A 13,098-nucleotide genomic window follows, 5' to 3' on the forward strand; every position below is an offset into this window, starting at 1 on the left:
CAAGTGCATTTTCATAAATTCTACTTCAGAGAACTGGGTGCGGTTACTGAAAAAGCAAACCCCAGGACCCTACCCCATCCCTAAAATATTCCCGTCTGGTGCAGAGGAGGAAAGACTGGTTTCTAACAGGTGTCCCGGTGATTTCTAATGCTGATGAGGCAGTGTGCCGTGCCGTGCCATGGCGGTGCTGGGAGTCTTGGCGGAGACGCGTTCTCACCCTCCGCTCCAGCAGAGACGGATAGTAAATGATAAACAACAGTCATAGTGCTTGCACTAAATCGAGTTGACCGGAGTGCTCAGGTCACGAAGGAAAGATAATCCTGGCCACCCCACTAGCTTTATAGACTGGGAGGGGGGCTATCACGACAGAAAATAGCTAACATTATTGATCGCTTGGGTTCATCCCTTTATTACAGGTTCTATGCTTACTATCTTATTTACTCCTCTTGCATCAGCCTGAGGAGATACCATTACTGACGTTTTAAACAATGATGTGATATTTAATGTATTGATATTCAACCCAAAGATTGTAATCATAGGTTTTTTGTTGTTGCTGTTGTTCTCCGTACTTCTCTAGGAACTAGGCCACCTGATTATCCCGAGGAGCAATAGGATGGCCAGACAAAGTGGACAGCCCGACAAGCCCTGACCTCCGCCCTTGTTCCAGCTTTGATATGTTATCCGTTGCCTTATTTCTTGCTGCCTCTTCCACGTGTAAAATGCCTCTCACTTGTTGTTTAGATTAAAGCTAAACCGAATCTATGGCTTTAAATAAATTAAGAACCTAAACTCTCTAGCTTAAGTGTAAATGAAGTAGCTTCCCTATTTGATCCCTTGCCTAGTGTGTCCCTAACCTTCTAGAACATTCCACCATGTACCCTCTGGTTGAGTGACTCAGCCACCACAACCCCTCAGATCAGACTGCTTTGAGTAAATTTTAAAATCCTCACTGTTCACGGTTGTGCAGGGGTTTTGTTTTAGAGCATAAAGCCTAAACACAGTAGAGCAAGGCACCTTCTTAAGTCTTGTTTCAGACCATCACTTCCAGAGAATTTTTAAAGTGACATTGAAGCAAGCACATCTTCTCCCTGGACATGTCAGAACCTGACACACCCGAGAGCCTTTGTAAAGATGGCATTTCTGCTATTTCTGAAGCTCATTGGTTTTTTCTCAAAAGCCAGACTGTCCTCTTTCCAATCTGCTAGCTCTTACCAATGCGGGATATTTGTCTCTCCTTTTCCTTCCGATTCTCTTTTCCATCAGTCTTGTTCCTGGGTTCATATACTTATTCCCTCCCTTTTACAAGAAATGGAGTTTTACAGGACAAAAGTTCCAATGATTCACAGAACAGAACCCTCACCACCTTCTCAGTAATTTCTAATCCAGTAATTAGAACTGAAAACGGAACAACCTTTATCCTTTCTGTGGAATAAGGGGCCATCCTCTTGAGCTGAAGTCCTTGAAGAGCAATTAATGTTGAAAAAAACCTGAACTCAACTCAGCAGTGAAGGACAACGCATCTCAAAGATAAATGTGATTGTGCCAAACATATAAGGTGCTTATTTGGGGTCATGCGAGACCTTTATCAAGCAACTGGAAAACTTTTCTTGAAGCCACAATCTCATAGCTAGTTAGAAGATAAATAGGAAAAAAATGGCAAACAAACATTTGTTCTTATTATTAAAAGCCTAATGTCTGTAATATTTTTCTCCTCATAACCTTGGACAATTCCCCAGTTTGTGTTGGATCCTGTTGTTAGCACAGTTCTGAAAGGTTTATTCTTGCCAAAATGAGTTTTGTTTGTTTATGTTGGATTTTTAATGTTGTCTCTTGATCCCTAATGCTCAGGTTCTGGGGGGTATTAGTCAACCACATACAATGTAACCTTTAGATAAAAACGAGGATGATGGCTCAGGATCTAAATAAGACTGTGGCTTCATGAACCTCTATTAATTAGCCCCAAGTCATCCAAGCTGAAGTCCTGTGGTTTTCTGTTTAATGGTAGTGAAATAGCTCATTGTGTTTGGCATGATTTTTCATCTGGCTTCCTATTCAGTCATTACAAATGCAGACTTGAAATAGTATTTTATGTGTCCAAATACCTAAATGTACTCAAGTGGGGACAATTATTTCCAGGTAGTTGAATTTTTGAAAGTAGAAAAAAATTTAAAGTGATGATCAGCCACTCAATTGTTTTATACATACTTGTTTACTTGTGCACTTTTCTGTATGCAAATAAAGCTATAAATTTACTCATTTTAATAAACTGGAATGGCAGAATCTCATGTGTTTCCATCAGTTTATTCTACCATTCGACCTCTGTTGTTTTGTGTTGATGTATTAGGGTCAAGGTATAAAATACACCCATCTAAGGCGAGTAAAACTTATAATATGTTGTGAATTGTCACAGAGATGAAGAAAAATGGAAATGCATGAAATAAGACTATGAGTAAATTATTGGGTGACGTCTTTCAATTCTCCCCTCTCTCAAACTTACAGGCCCCTCTTCCTGAGAGTTTAATGGGGGTCCAGTGGATTAGCCCTGCACCAGAACAACTTCGACAAAGGTCAGGAACAAAAATCACTCAATAGTGAACTCTTGACTCACACTTTTACCCTTCACCTACTCTTGTTCTTGTCTGACCTCACCAAGACACAACGGTGGGCTGGCCCAGGCTAGTGCAGGCCATTCAGGGGAACTTCTGTGTGAGGTGGGGTGGCCGATGATCAGCAGGCATCTTTAGCAGTAGGATACTCTTTTTAAAAAAAACTTGTTTATTGATTTGAGAGAGAGGGAAGGTGAAAGAGAGAAAGAGAGAGAGAGATCAATTGTTACTGTTCCTCTTATTTATGCATTCGTTGGGTGATTCTTTGATGTTCCCTGACTGGGAATCAAATCCACAACTTTGGCATATTAGGACTTTGCTCTAACCACTTGAACTACCCAACTAGGGCCTGGCAGTAAGACATTTTGTTTAACTCTCCCCTGTATAAAAGTTTAAGTCTCTCATACTTTTCAAGAAGACCTAGATGTATGAGGAAGATGACCCCAAGAAGTCTTAGTGTTAAACTTGACTTCTCTAGGAATAAGACAAACTTGGTGTGTGTGCGTTGGGGCAGGGTGGTCATTGATTGGTGTTTACTGTTTGGGGCTATTCAATATTTACTGCCTTACCTTTCCCCTTCCCTTAAGTAACATCTGGTATCTTTCTGACAATAAGCAAAACGTAGAGAAACACACTCCACACAAAAGCAGCTTCCAGAAAGCCACAGATGGAGAAGGCTGCTGATAAGAACATGTTGCACAAATTATCTGGTTTAGCCAGATGCTCTGCACTGTATCTAACGCACTGAGCCTGTGTGCCATTTCCAGGTGGCTGAATCTGTAAGATCTTGCTAGAGGTTAACCCTTGCACACGTGTACAAGGGGAGGACGTTCACTTCAGCAGTAGGCACTACTGTTGGCCAAGCAGAGGAAGGTGTTTACTGAAGCATCCTAGCAAAGAGGAAACAGACCTCTTCCTACGGTCTCTTAGTCACAGGTGCTATTCACACCTGTGTGCCAGAGCTGAGTGTTCACGGTAACACTATCCTCCCTGGAAGAGGGTTCCAGCTTGGCATCAGAGAGATCTAAGCTAAAGCTGACCCCGAACACTCAGCATGCCCCTATATTTCTCACATAAAGGTGATACAAGGAGAGAAGATATCCATCTTCTCAAGATAACCTTGCATTTGTGAAGTGCTTTCCCATTTACGTGACATAACTACATCCTGCATCTGTCATCGCCCTGTGAGGCAGGCTCTGCTTCTGTCCCAAAGCGTCCATCCCAGGAGGGCAGCTGAGCTTCAACACGACTGCGACCTGCTCCTACTCTTGAGTGAGTGGTTTCCGTGGTATTTTACCGTAGAACTGAGCATTGCGGTAAGACGATCTTTTCGGTCAGTGATTTCAACTCCTCCGCTGCAACGTGAACTGTGTGTCTAGAGAAAGCCAATCAGAGCGCGGTTCTGTGCCTTTTCTGCGCTCAGAGCAGGGAGGGGAGCACGCAGAGCACCGAGGTAACTCAGGAGTTGGCTGACCCTGCAATAAGCCGCTGAGTGAGGACTCTGACCCCGATTCCCAGAACAGCATCAATACAAAGTTCTTCCAGCGAAAGATGGGAGCTCCCCAAACGTCCCTGGCAAATATTTAAGTTGTTACCATTAGAAGAGATTGTGAAATAATAAAACACCTAATTCCTACTGGAAAAGGTTTTAACTAATTCCCTTCCATTAGAAATAACTAAGACTCCTGTTCTAAGTTGATCTGTCCCACACAGGACACACACAGGGCTGTGTACTGGCCGCAGCCTGTTCACATGCCCTGGTTACTACCATACTGGTAGGTAAAGACCAGCCATGTGTCAGCTCACCCAGCGAGGGACGGAGCCCTTACATGCCCTTCCTGCTCTGGAACTGTGCACTTAATTACTAACCCTCTCCCATGTGCTGACATCATCTGAGTGCGTCTCTGGGAAGATAACAGTATGGGGTCCTCAGCAGCAAGGAAATGGGACTCCTACGGTGAGCAAAGATGAGGTGGTAATGAAGGGAAGAAAAAAAAACCCCAAATCCCTGATTCGGAAAGTTTTTTGGCAAGTTTTCCTCTTGATGTTAGTCCTGTTTTCTATTGTTTCTCTTTTCATCTGGTTAATGTTAATCACTATTATTTTACCTTAATTGCAAAAACAAGGGGGGGGGACAATTATTGCCACTCTAAAAGTCGCCTGGTGACCTGACTGGGCCGCAGCTCAGTCGTGGATGTTTCTGAGGTGTCTCCGAAGCTGCCTCCACCTGGTCCCTGCTCACACAGGTTGATCAGCACAAAACCTTTTGTTCAGAGCAGGGGAGTTAACGGAGGTGACAGAGGATGGCAGGGTGGATATGACATTGCCTCTCTGCCTCCCTCATGGAAACACTGGTTTAGAGCCTCCACGGTGGAAAGGATGAGGCTAGAAGCCAGAGTCGTCTTCTCTTGACCAAGGATTCTGGGCACGGGCTGGCAGTTCACAAATCACAAGCCCAGTGGTGAAAATGGACTATAGTAATGAAAAGGCTCGCAGTGGCTAGAATTAGTTGGGGGAGTGAGGCAGCGGATCGATGTTTCTCTCTCACCTCAATGTTTCTCTCCCACTCTTCCTCCCTTCCCCTCTCTCTAAAAATAAATACATAAAATTGTTTAAAGACATCTAGATTAATGGCTGCTGGTTTGAACTCCATGAGGCCCTCAAGGACACAGAGTTTTTCCTAGTTTTTCATTCCAACCTTTGTAGCCCTTTGGCTTTCTGCTCTGGTGTTTATTGCCTCACTGTCACAAAATGGCTGCATAGCTCCGAACATGATGTTAATGTTCAAGGAGGGCAGAAAGGGAAAAGGCAACACAATTCAATGTCTTCTTGTACTGGGCATATTAGTTTTTCCCAGGGGTTCCCAGTAGACTTCAGCAATGTCTCATGGCCACTGCAGGGTGCAAGGGAGGCTGGAAAATCAAGCTTAAGGTTTTACCAACTTCTATAGTGAAGGTAGTTACGGAAGAGGCATAGCTGGCTAGATAATTTGTGAGGCCTAGCGCAAAATAAAAATCCATTGTTCACAAAGCAGGAAGAAAGTGGCATTAAGGATGTTGAAATATGAACTTCCTTTCTCCTTTCTGCATTCTCTTTCACATCATGATGTATTTTACCTGCTATTTAATTTTCCAAATCAAAACAAATTAAAATGTGAAGTATTCACATGAATTTTACCCCTCATCTTTAACTTGTAAGTGGATCACCGGCATTCCACAATTTGCATTTCCCAATTCCTACAGTCACGTGAATTTCATTCCAGCCAGAATAGCAGAAGCACGGCGCAAAACTAACTCAGCTGTGTTTCATTGGCTTCCCGACTCATGTTCACCCCATAGTACGCTCTTGTTTACTAATGAATAAAGAAAGGCAGGGGAAAGGAGCTCTGGGCTTCTCTCTCCTTTTCTTCTCTCCTATGTCATTATATTCAGCGTAAGTAGATGGCTAGCCCAAGAAGGTAACATCAGTAAGAAAGATAGGACAGTGTGTCCTGGCCATGTGTGTTTCTTTTTGTGTGGAAGCGAGTTCTAGTTCAAAGGAGCAGTGTGACTCTCAGAGCTGTCACATCCTCAGTCACAGACGTAGACACTTATCTTGTATCCATCCACCTTTGCTTTGAGTCACAGAACTTCCACACATCCTGGGTTCACCTGAATTTTGTGTTTCTGGGGCAACATAAACACTGTGTACAGACAGGGTGACATTTTCATGTGTTTCCTCCATTCGTGGGCATGCTTCTTTTCTGCATCAGACTTTGCTTTCAAAACAGAAGTTCAAACCTAAAATTAAGAATTTCAAGATGGCAACAGCAGAGCATTCAACCAGGATGTGGTCCTTCTGCGTGCTGAGCCCTGTGCATTGGGCAGAGAGCGTGCCCAGGAAGCAGCCTTGGCCAGAAGGCTTTGGGAATGGGCGCTGAATCGGTCAGTGTGGCTCCCACATGCCCAGATGATAGTTTTCGGTGTTTTTTTTTTTGTAGTATCTAGTAAATTTTTAATGCACAAACTCTTCACTCAATAATTCACTTAAAATTTTACCCTGAAGACTTCTCACAGAGCAGATATGTGTACAAACATGCTTCCTAGGGACTGATTAGAAAATTCCAGGCAGGTATTCTATTTGCTACCATCATCTTATAGAAGATAGTGTAGTTAGTGAAAAGTGAATGTCTACATTAACATTGAAATACAGCCACAATATACTGTTAGGTTAAAGAGAAAAAGAGTCAGAATAGTGTATCGTGTTCCTTCAGCATATTATATAGTGATACACAGATATGTTGTTAACTATGGTTATAATTTTACATTAAAAATTTATATTTCTACATTGTACTCTAGTATCTATTATTTACAGGCTTTATAATTATCTTTTATTTAAACATACCAATACTCAAGCTTACATTTGTAAGCAGAAAGATAAAATGTCTTCTCAAAGTAGGACCATCTTTGTTACTCACTTGGTGAACAGGCGGTCATTAGACACAGCAGCGGACTCCCAGCGGGTACAGCTCGCCCATTCCACAGTTTCCGGAAAAGCTGCTCAATGGGTCCCATAGTGGCCGGCCTCAAAGACGACCTGTGAAATTCCCGCCCCCTGGTATCCACACCCTTGTGTGAGCAATAGAATGTGGTAGAAATGCTGGTTTGTTACTTCCAAAATCAGGTTATGAAAGTCTGTGGCTTTTATCTTGAGCTTCCTCCCTCCCAGATCCCTTGCCCCAGGGGAAGCCGTGTCATAAGCAGCTGTCCAGAGCCCCGTGGTGAGGAACGGAGGCCTCCTGCCAGCCCGGATGACAGTTTGCCCCACTGTCGGCCCCCCTCCCAGTGCAGGTCACAGCAGTCTTTGGGCACGAGCGCCCACAGGCAAGGTACCTTGACTGGGAAGTGGAGGCTGAAGAGCACAGAGGACTGACCCCTTTCTGTGTCTGCTAGTCCCATGAGGGTTGCCAGAGACAGTAAAAGTCGGAAGGAGGCAGGGAGCCAACAGCCACTGCCCCGTAGGTGTTAGCACTGGCGTAACCTAATCTGAGCTCCGAGGGACGCGCCACTTCGGTTGGAAGGACGCCCACCGAGGAGAGGACGGCAAAGCCCCTGAGCCCTTCCTCCTGGAGGGCTGTGTCACTCCCCACTCCACTTCATCAGAAACCAGTGCAGCCGGACTTGAGAAGCAACAGTGGGTTCGGGGAGGCATCACAGAAGTCACCTACAGTCACTATTCTGGCTGCATCCCAATACGCAATGTACATAATTGTTGTATCAGCTCCACGAGGTGGGCGGCGACCGTCACCAGCACCAGCACCATTGTGTAGAAGAGGACACCGAGACACAGAACACTTAAGGAACTGCACAACATCATAGACCTAGTAGGTGGCTCAGTGACGTCCCAGCCTCCATTGTCCTTGCACTTCACCTCAAATGAACCACTCACCCACCCCGTGGCCTCCCGCACCGCTCCCCTACAGTAACGTATCCTACAGTCGCCAACATTTCATTCCCTTCATAGTACTTTTCTTACACTTCCTATAATCAAGATGCTCGTCCCAAAAATGGGTGAAAAAATATATTTTTGTTCAGTTTTAATTATGCCAGTTAACCCCCCTTTAATTTTTCCAGAGCTCCATTTCAGAATGCATTGTCGCTTCAAAGTTGGAATTTTGTAGCTCTAAACGCAGTACATCAATCTAACCTCCCATTTAGTCCAATCTGATTCAGGTTTTACCTGCCGGCATGTCTGGGTATTTTTAGTGCAAATCGCAGGTTGCTCCCAATGAAAGATGGGCAGCGAGCATTGTAGTCCCAGTTTCTTCCACATCACAAATGGCGGGCCATCCTGCATCTGCTCTCAGCCAGGTTAGACACATGTTCACGGTCGATGAAGAAGGCTGTCTGCACAAGCCCATTTTATAATGGGAACACTGTATATAGTTTCACCAAAATCGAACATCCGACGGTATCATATTTTAAAAATATATTTTATTGATTATGCTATTACAGTTGTTCAGTTTCCCTCCTTTGTCCCCTCCACCCTGCATACCCTTTCCCACCCTCATTCCCCCATCTTAGTTCATGTCCATGGGTCATACAAATAAGTTCTTTGGCTTCTCCATTTCCCATACTATTCTTAACCACCCCCTGTCTATTTTGTACGTTCCATTTATGCTTCTTATCCCCTGTACCTTTTCCCCTATTATCCCCCTGCCCCCTCTCCACTGATAACCTTCCATGTCATCTCCATTTCTTTAATTCTGTTCCTGTTCTAGTTGTTTGCTTAGTTTATTTTTGTTTTTTTAATGTTCAGTTGTTGATAGTTGTGAGTTTGTTGTCATTTTACTGTTCATATTTTTTATCTTTTTTTCTTAGATAAGTGCCTTTAACATTTCATATAATAAGGGCTTGGTGATGATCAACTCCTTTAACTTGACATTATCTGAGAAGCACTTTATTTGCCCTTCCATTCTAAATGAAAGCTTTGCTGGCTGCAGTAATCTTGGATGTAGTCCTTGCCTTTCATGACTTGGAATATTTCTTTCCAGCTCCTTCTTGCCTGTAAGGTTTCTTTTAAGAAATCAGCTGGTAGTCTTATGGGAATACCTTTGTAGGTAACTGTCTCCTTTTCTCTTGCTGTTTTTAAGATTCTCTTCTCATCTTTAATCTTGGCTAATGTAATTAGGATGTGCCGTGGTGTGTGCTTCCTTGGCTCCAACTTCCTTGGCACTCTCCGAGCTTCCCGGACTTCCTGGAAGTATTTCCTTTGCCAGACTAGAGAAATTCTCCTCCATTATATTTTAAATACGTTTTCAATTTCTCGTTCCTCCTCTTCTTCTGGCACCCCCATGATTTGGATGTTGAAACATTTAAAGTTGTCTTGGAGGTTCCTAAGCCTCTCCTCATCTTTTTGAATTCTTGTTTCTTTATTCTGTTCTGGTTGATTATTTATTTCTTCCATCTGGCCTAAACCATTGATTTGAGGCCTGGTTTCCTTCCTGTCGTTGTTGGTTCCCTGTATATTTTCGTGACAAAGTTCCCTTTGTGTCACTTGTCATAGCCTTCATTTTCCCCTCTAATTTGCAACCATACTTAACCAATTCTGTGAGCATCCTGATTACCAGTTTTTTGAACTGTGCATCTGATAGGTTGGCTATCTCTACATCACTTGGTTGTATTTTTTCTGAAGCTTGTTCTGTTCTTTCATTTGGGCCATTTTTTTTGTCTCGGTGTGCCTGTTTCATAGTATGGAGCAGAGTCTTAGGTGTTTGCTAGGGCAGGGCAACCCATGTCTCCGTGTTACGGTGCTGTATGTAGGGGTGGGGTCCAAGAGGGAACAATGCCCCTTGTTCAGCTCTGTGCTGGCTTTCAATCACTCCCACCACCACTCACAAGCAAATTGGGTCCTTCTGGTTCTGATTCCTGGGTGGGTGGTTTTGTGTATGTTCTAGGACCCTGTGGATCTCTCCAACAAATCTCTCCTGTGAGGCTGGGAGTTTCTCCTGCTGCTTCAACTCTCACAGGTTTTTTCAGTTAGAAGTTTTGAGGATTTATTTCCCTGTGCTGGAACCCCAAGTTGCGCAGTCTGTCTCACTAACCAATTGGTCCTCCCGGTTTATCCACACACAAATGTGGGACCTCCCGCTCCATCAGCTGCTGCCTTGCTACACATCCTCTCTGCCTGGCTGCCCATCTCTGCCCCACCTACAGGTCTGGATGAATGCTTCTTCTTTAACTCCTTGGTTGTCGGACTTCCATATGGTTCAATTTTCTGGCAGTTCGGTTGTTTTTTGTTCTTAAATTTGTTGTTGTCCTACTTTTGGTTGTGCAAGGGGGCACAATATGTCTACCTACACCCCCATCTTGGCCAAAAGTCCTGGTATCATATTTTTAATGAACTGATCAAACCTATGTATTGCTGACACACAGTTTATTTACACTCTTTCCTCCTAAGTTATTCAGGATTTAAAAAGTCTGTCAGTGATGAAGACTTTCTTAACCTTTTAATTTGACAAACAAACCCTTGAACTGTACAGACTGAAAACTGAATAGGTGGACACACTGCAGAGAGATACCTGGTAGCCCATCAACAATATACATAAAACCCCAGACAGGGAAAAGCACAAATGAAAATATAAAGCCCTGACTGAGTGGCTCTATATGTTGGAGCATAGCCCCACACACCAAAATGTTGCAGGTTCAATCCCTGGTCAGGGCACATACCTGGGTTGCAGGTTTGATCCCCAGTTGGGGCGTGTATGGGAGATAGTCTATTGATGTTTGTAACATTAATTTCTCTACCTCTTTCTTTCTCTCTAAAAAATCAATAAACATATTCTTAGGTGAGGGTGAAAGAGAGAGAGAGAGAGAGAGAACATAAATAAGGGAGATGATGCTGGACCAGAAACAGGATTGAATTTTGAATTCCTGCCTTAACTCTTCTACTACAATCAACCAGCCCTATTCCTGGAGAAGAAAAATTAGCATAATATGTCTGAGGAAGACAAATACATTTCTTAACAGGGCCAAAAAGTGGCTTACACTACACTTGTGTACAAGAAGAAATGTAAATTTCTTTTTTTTATTTCTTGCTTTATTTCTCCCTTTCCCCAATCTAATCTTCCTTACATGCCTCTACTTTGCTGGGTAAGGGTACAAAGATGTAATCTCAATCCAGTCCTTATTAATTCCTCTATAAGTAACTCTACCTCTTGGATTTGCACCTAGTATTTCAAGTGTCTTTCCGTCTTCCTGCTCTTCCCCATGATAATGTCTGGTATTACAGGAGTGCAGGAGTGGACGAGGGTGCTGAGAAGGCACTAGATCTTCACACAGGTACTCATGCTGTCCTCTTGTTCTTCCAATCTCTATAGTATATACCTCATCTACCTGGCCAGCACCCTTTTGATATCTGCACCTAAAGCTTTTGGCTGAAGCAATTGTGGGCTCTTCCTCACCATGCACTTTGGGGGGCCTGCGGGGCCTCCTGGTTCTCCCTGCTACCTGGGCCCCCACCTTGGGCCTCACTAACACTGGATTCCTGAGGTCTGACCACAAGTACTGTTCCATCCCTGCCTGCATCTCTGGACCAGTGTTGTCCTTGACTGAGCAGGCCTGCCAGCTACCCTTCCTCACCCTCCTCAGGTCAGAGGGGAACTTGAAAAACCTCTGTGGTCTGTGATTTTCCAAGAAACAGAGGAAGCCGGTTCAGGGCCTCCCTCTTTGCTGACCACATGGCACAAACATTTTCATTCTGATTGGGCTTCCCCATACTGGGAAACTCTGAAAGCTGTTCTCGAAGCACTGCAGACAGCAAGGGCAGAAACCTCTATCTCAGATCTCAAACTATGTACCATACTGGCTCCATTCTCAAATTTGCCCTGAAAAAATTCCTGAGGGCAGGCATCTCCCAGCCTTCTTCTCCCACCTTCATCTTCTCTCCGTCGCAGGTTCTCAGGCTGGCAGTCCGCACACTCTCTGCACAATATTCTGTGTCGTCCCCACTGCTTTGAGCCTCAACAGTGATCAGTTGGTTTCTTATCCTACCATCTCTTTTGCTGGGCACTAAGCTCAGGTCTCAGCCTTGACGTTGCAGAGTGTCAAGAAAACATAATTTTAAAAGAGAAAATTAGACTTAAAGTTTGCAAAGTACCATCCCCTATTATATTTAGTTGGGTTTACATGTTAACTGATATCTCTGAATACAGTTTCTTTTTATTGAAGTCTTAATATCCAGAGACCAAATATACCTTAACCAAGTAAAATTAACTGACCATCTAGTAACTATGGAATAGCTGTGAAGTAACCACTATGAACATGCTTAACACTTTGTATGCTAGTGTTACATACAAAATTAATGCCATAAAAAGCAAAGATGGCTTTCAGATATAAAAACCAGAAAGACAGGGCAGGTGGTACTCATTAATGAAAATGAAGGGTACAGAACAATCCTATTTGACAGGGAGGGGGCAAGAATTATGTGTTTGATTTTACACGTGGCAAGTTAACTACCACAGACAAATCAAAGTCACCTGGGGATTTCTTAGAAGTACCTGAAGATTGTGCATCTAAAAGATTACACTATAAGCCTTGTGTGTTTTGAAAATTATCAAACCAGAAAATTCTTGTAAAGAAACTTAAACAGAGCACCATCTGAGAGTTCTGGGTCTGAATGGTAGGCTTGATCTTAAGAGTGGGTAAGAAAAGGGATTATAGATTGAGGTGTGAAGAAGACAGAGGCTAGACCTGTGAGGAACACCAGTGTTTGTGTGACGGGCAGGGGAGAGCAGTTACTTAAAAGTAAAAAAGCTGGATATGCTGTCTCACAAAGTCAAAAAAATAGAGTTTTTAAGCCTAAGAATAGCTAACAGGATCAAATGCCTCTATGGGACAAAGAGAATTGTCCCTCAAGTTTAGCAATAAGGAAATCTTCAGTAGAGTAAAAGAGTCAAAAGGCAGACTGAAACAAGTTAGTATAACCATACAGTAAAGTGAGACATTTGCTACAG

At 43.4% G+C, this 13,098-nt stretch overlaps 1 protein-coding gene across 6 annotated transcripts in view; it reads left to right on the forward strand.

The window, feature by feature from the left end:
* DAB2 (DAB adaptor protein 2) overlaps positions 1-2,273 on the forward strand; it is a 166,544-nt gene extending 164,271 nt beyond the window's left edge. For all 6 annotated transcript variants that reach the window (XM_037138533.2, XM_037138531.2, XM_037138532.2 and 3 more), the window contains one exon: positions 578-2,273. The gene's annotated coding sequence lies outside the window, so the exon portion shown is untranslated. The remainder of the gene's footprint in view (positions 1-577) is intronic.
* The last annotated feature ends 10,825 nt before the right edge of the window (positions 2,274-13,098 follow it).

Source organism: Artibeus jamaicensis, unplaced genomic scaffold, assembly GCF_021234435.1.
Source record: "Artibeus jamaicensis isolate MK-2021 breed Jamaican fruit bat unplaced genomic scaffold, CSHL_Jam_final scaffold_369, whole genome shotgun sequence".
NCBI lineage: Eukaryota > Metazoa > Chordata > Mammalia > Chiroptera > Phyllostomidae > Artibeus > Artibeus jamaicensis.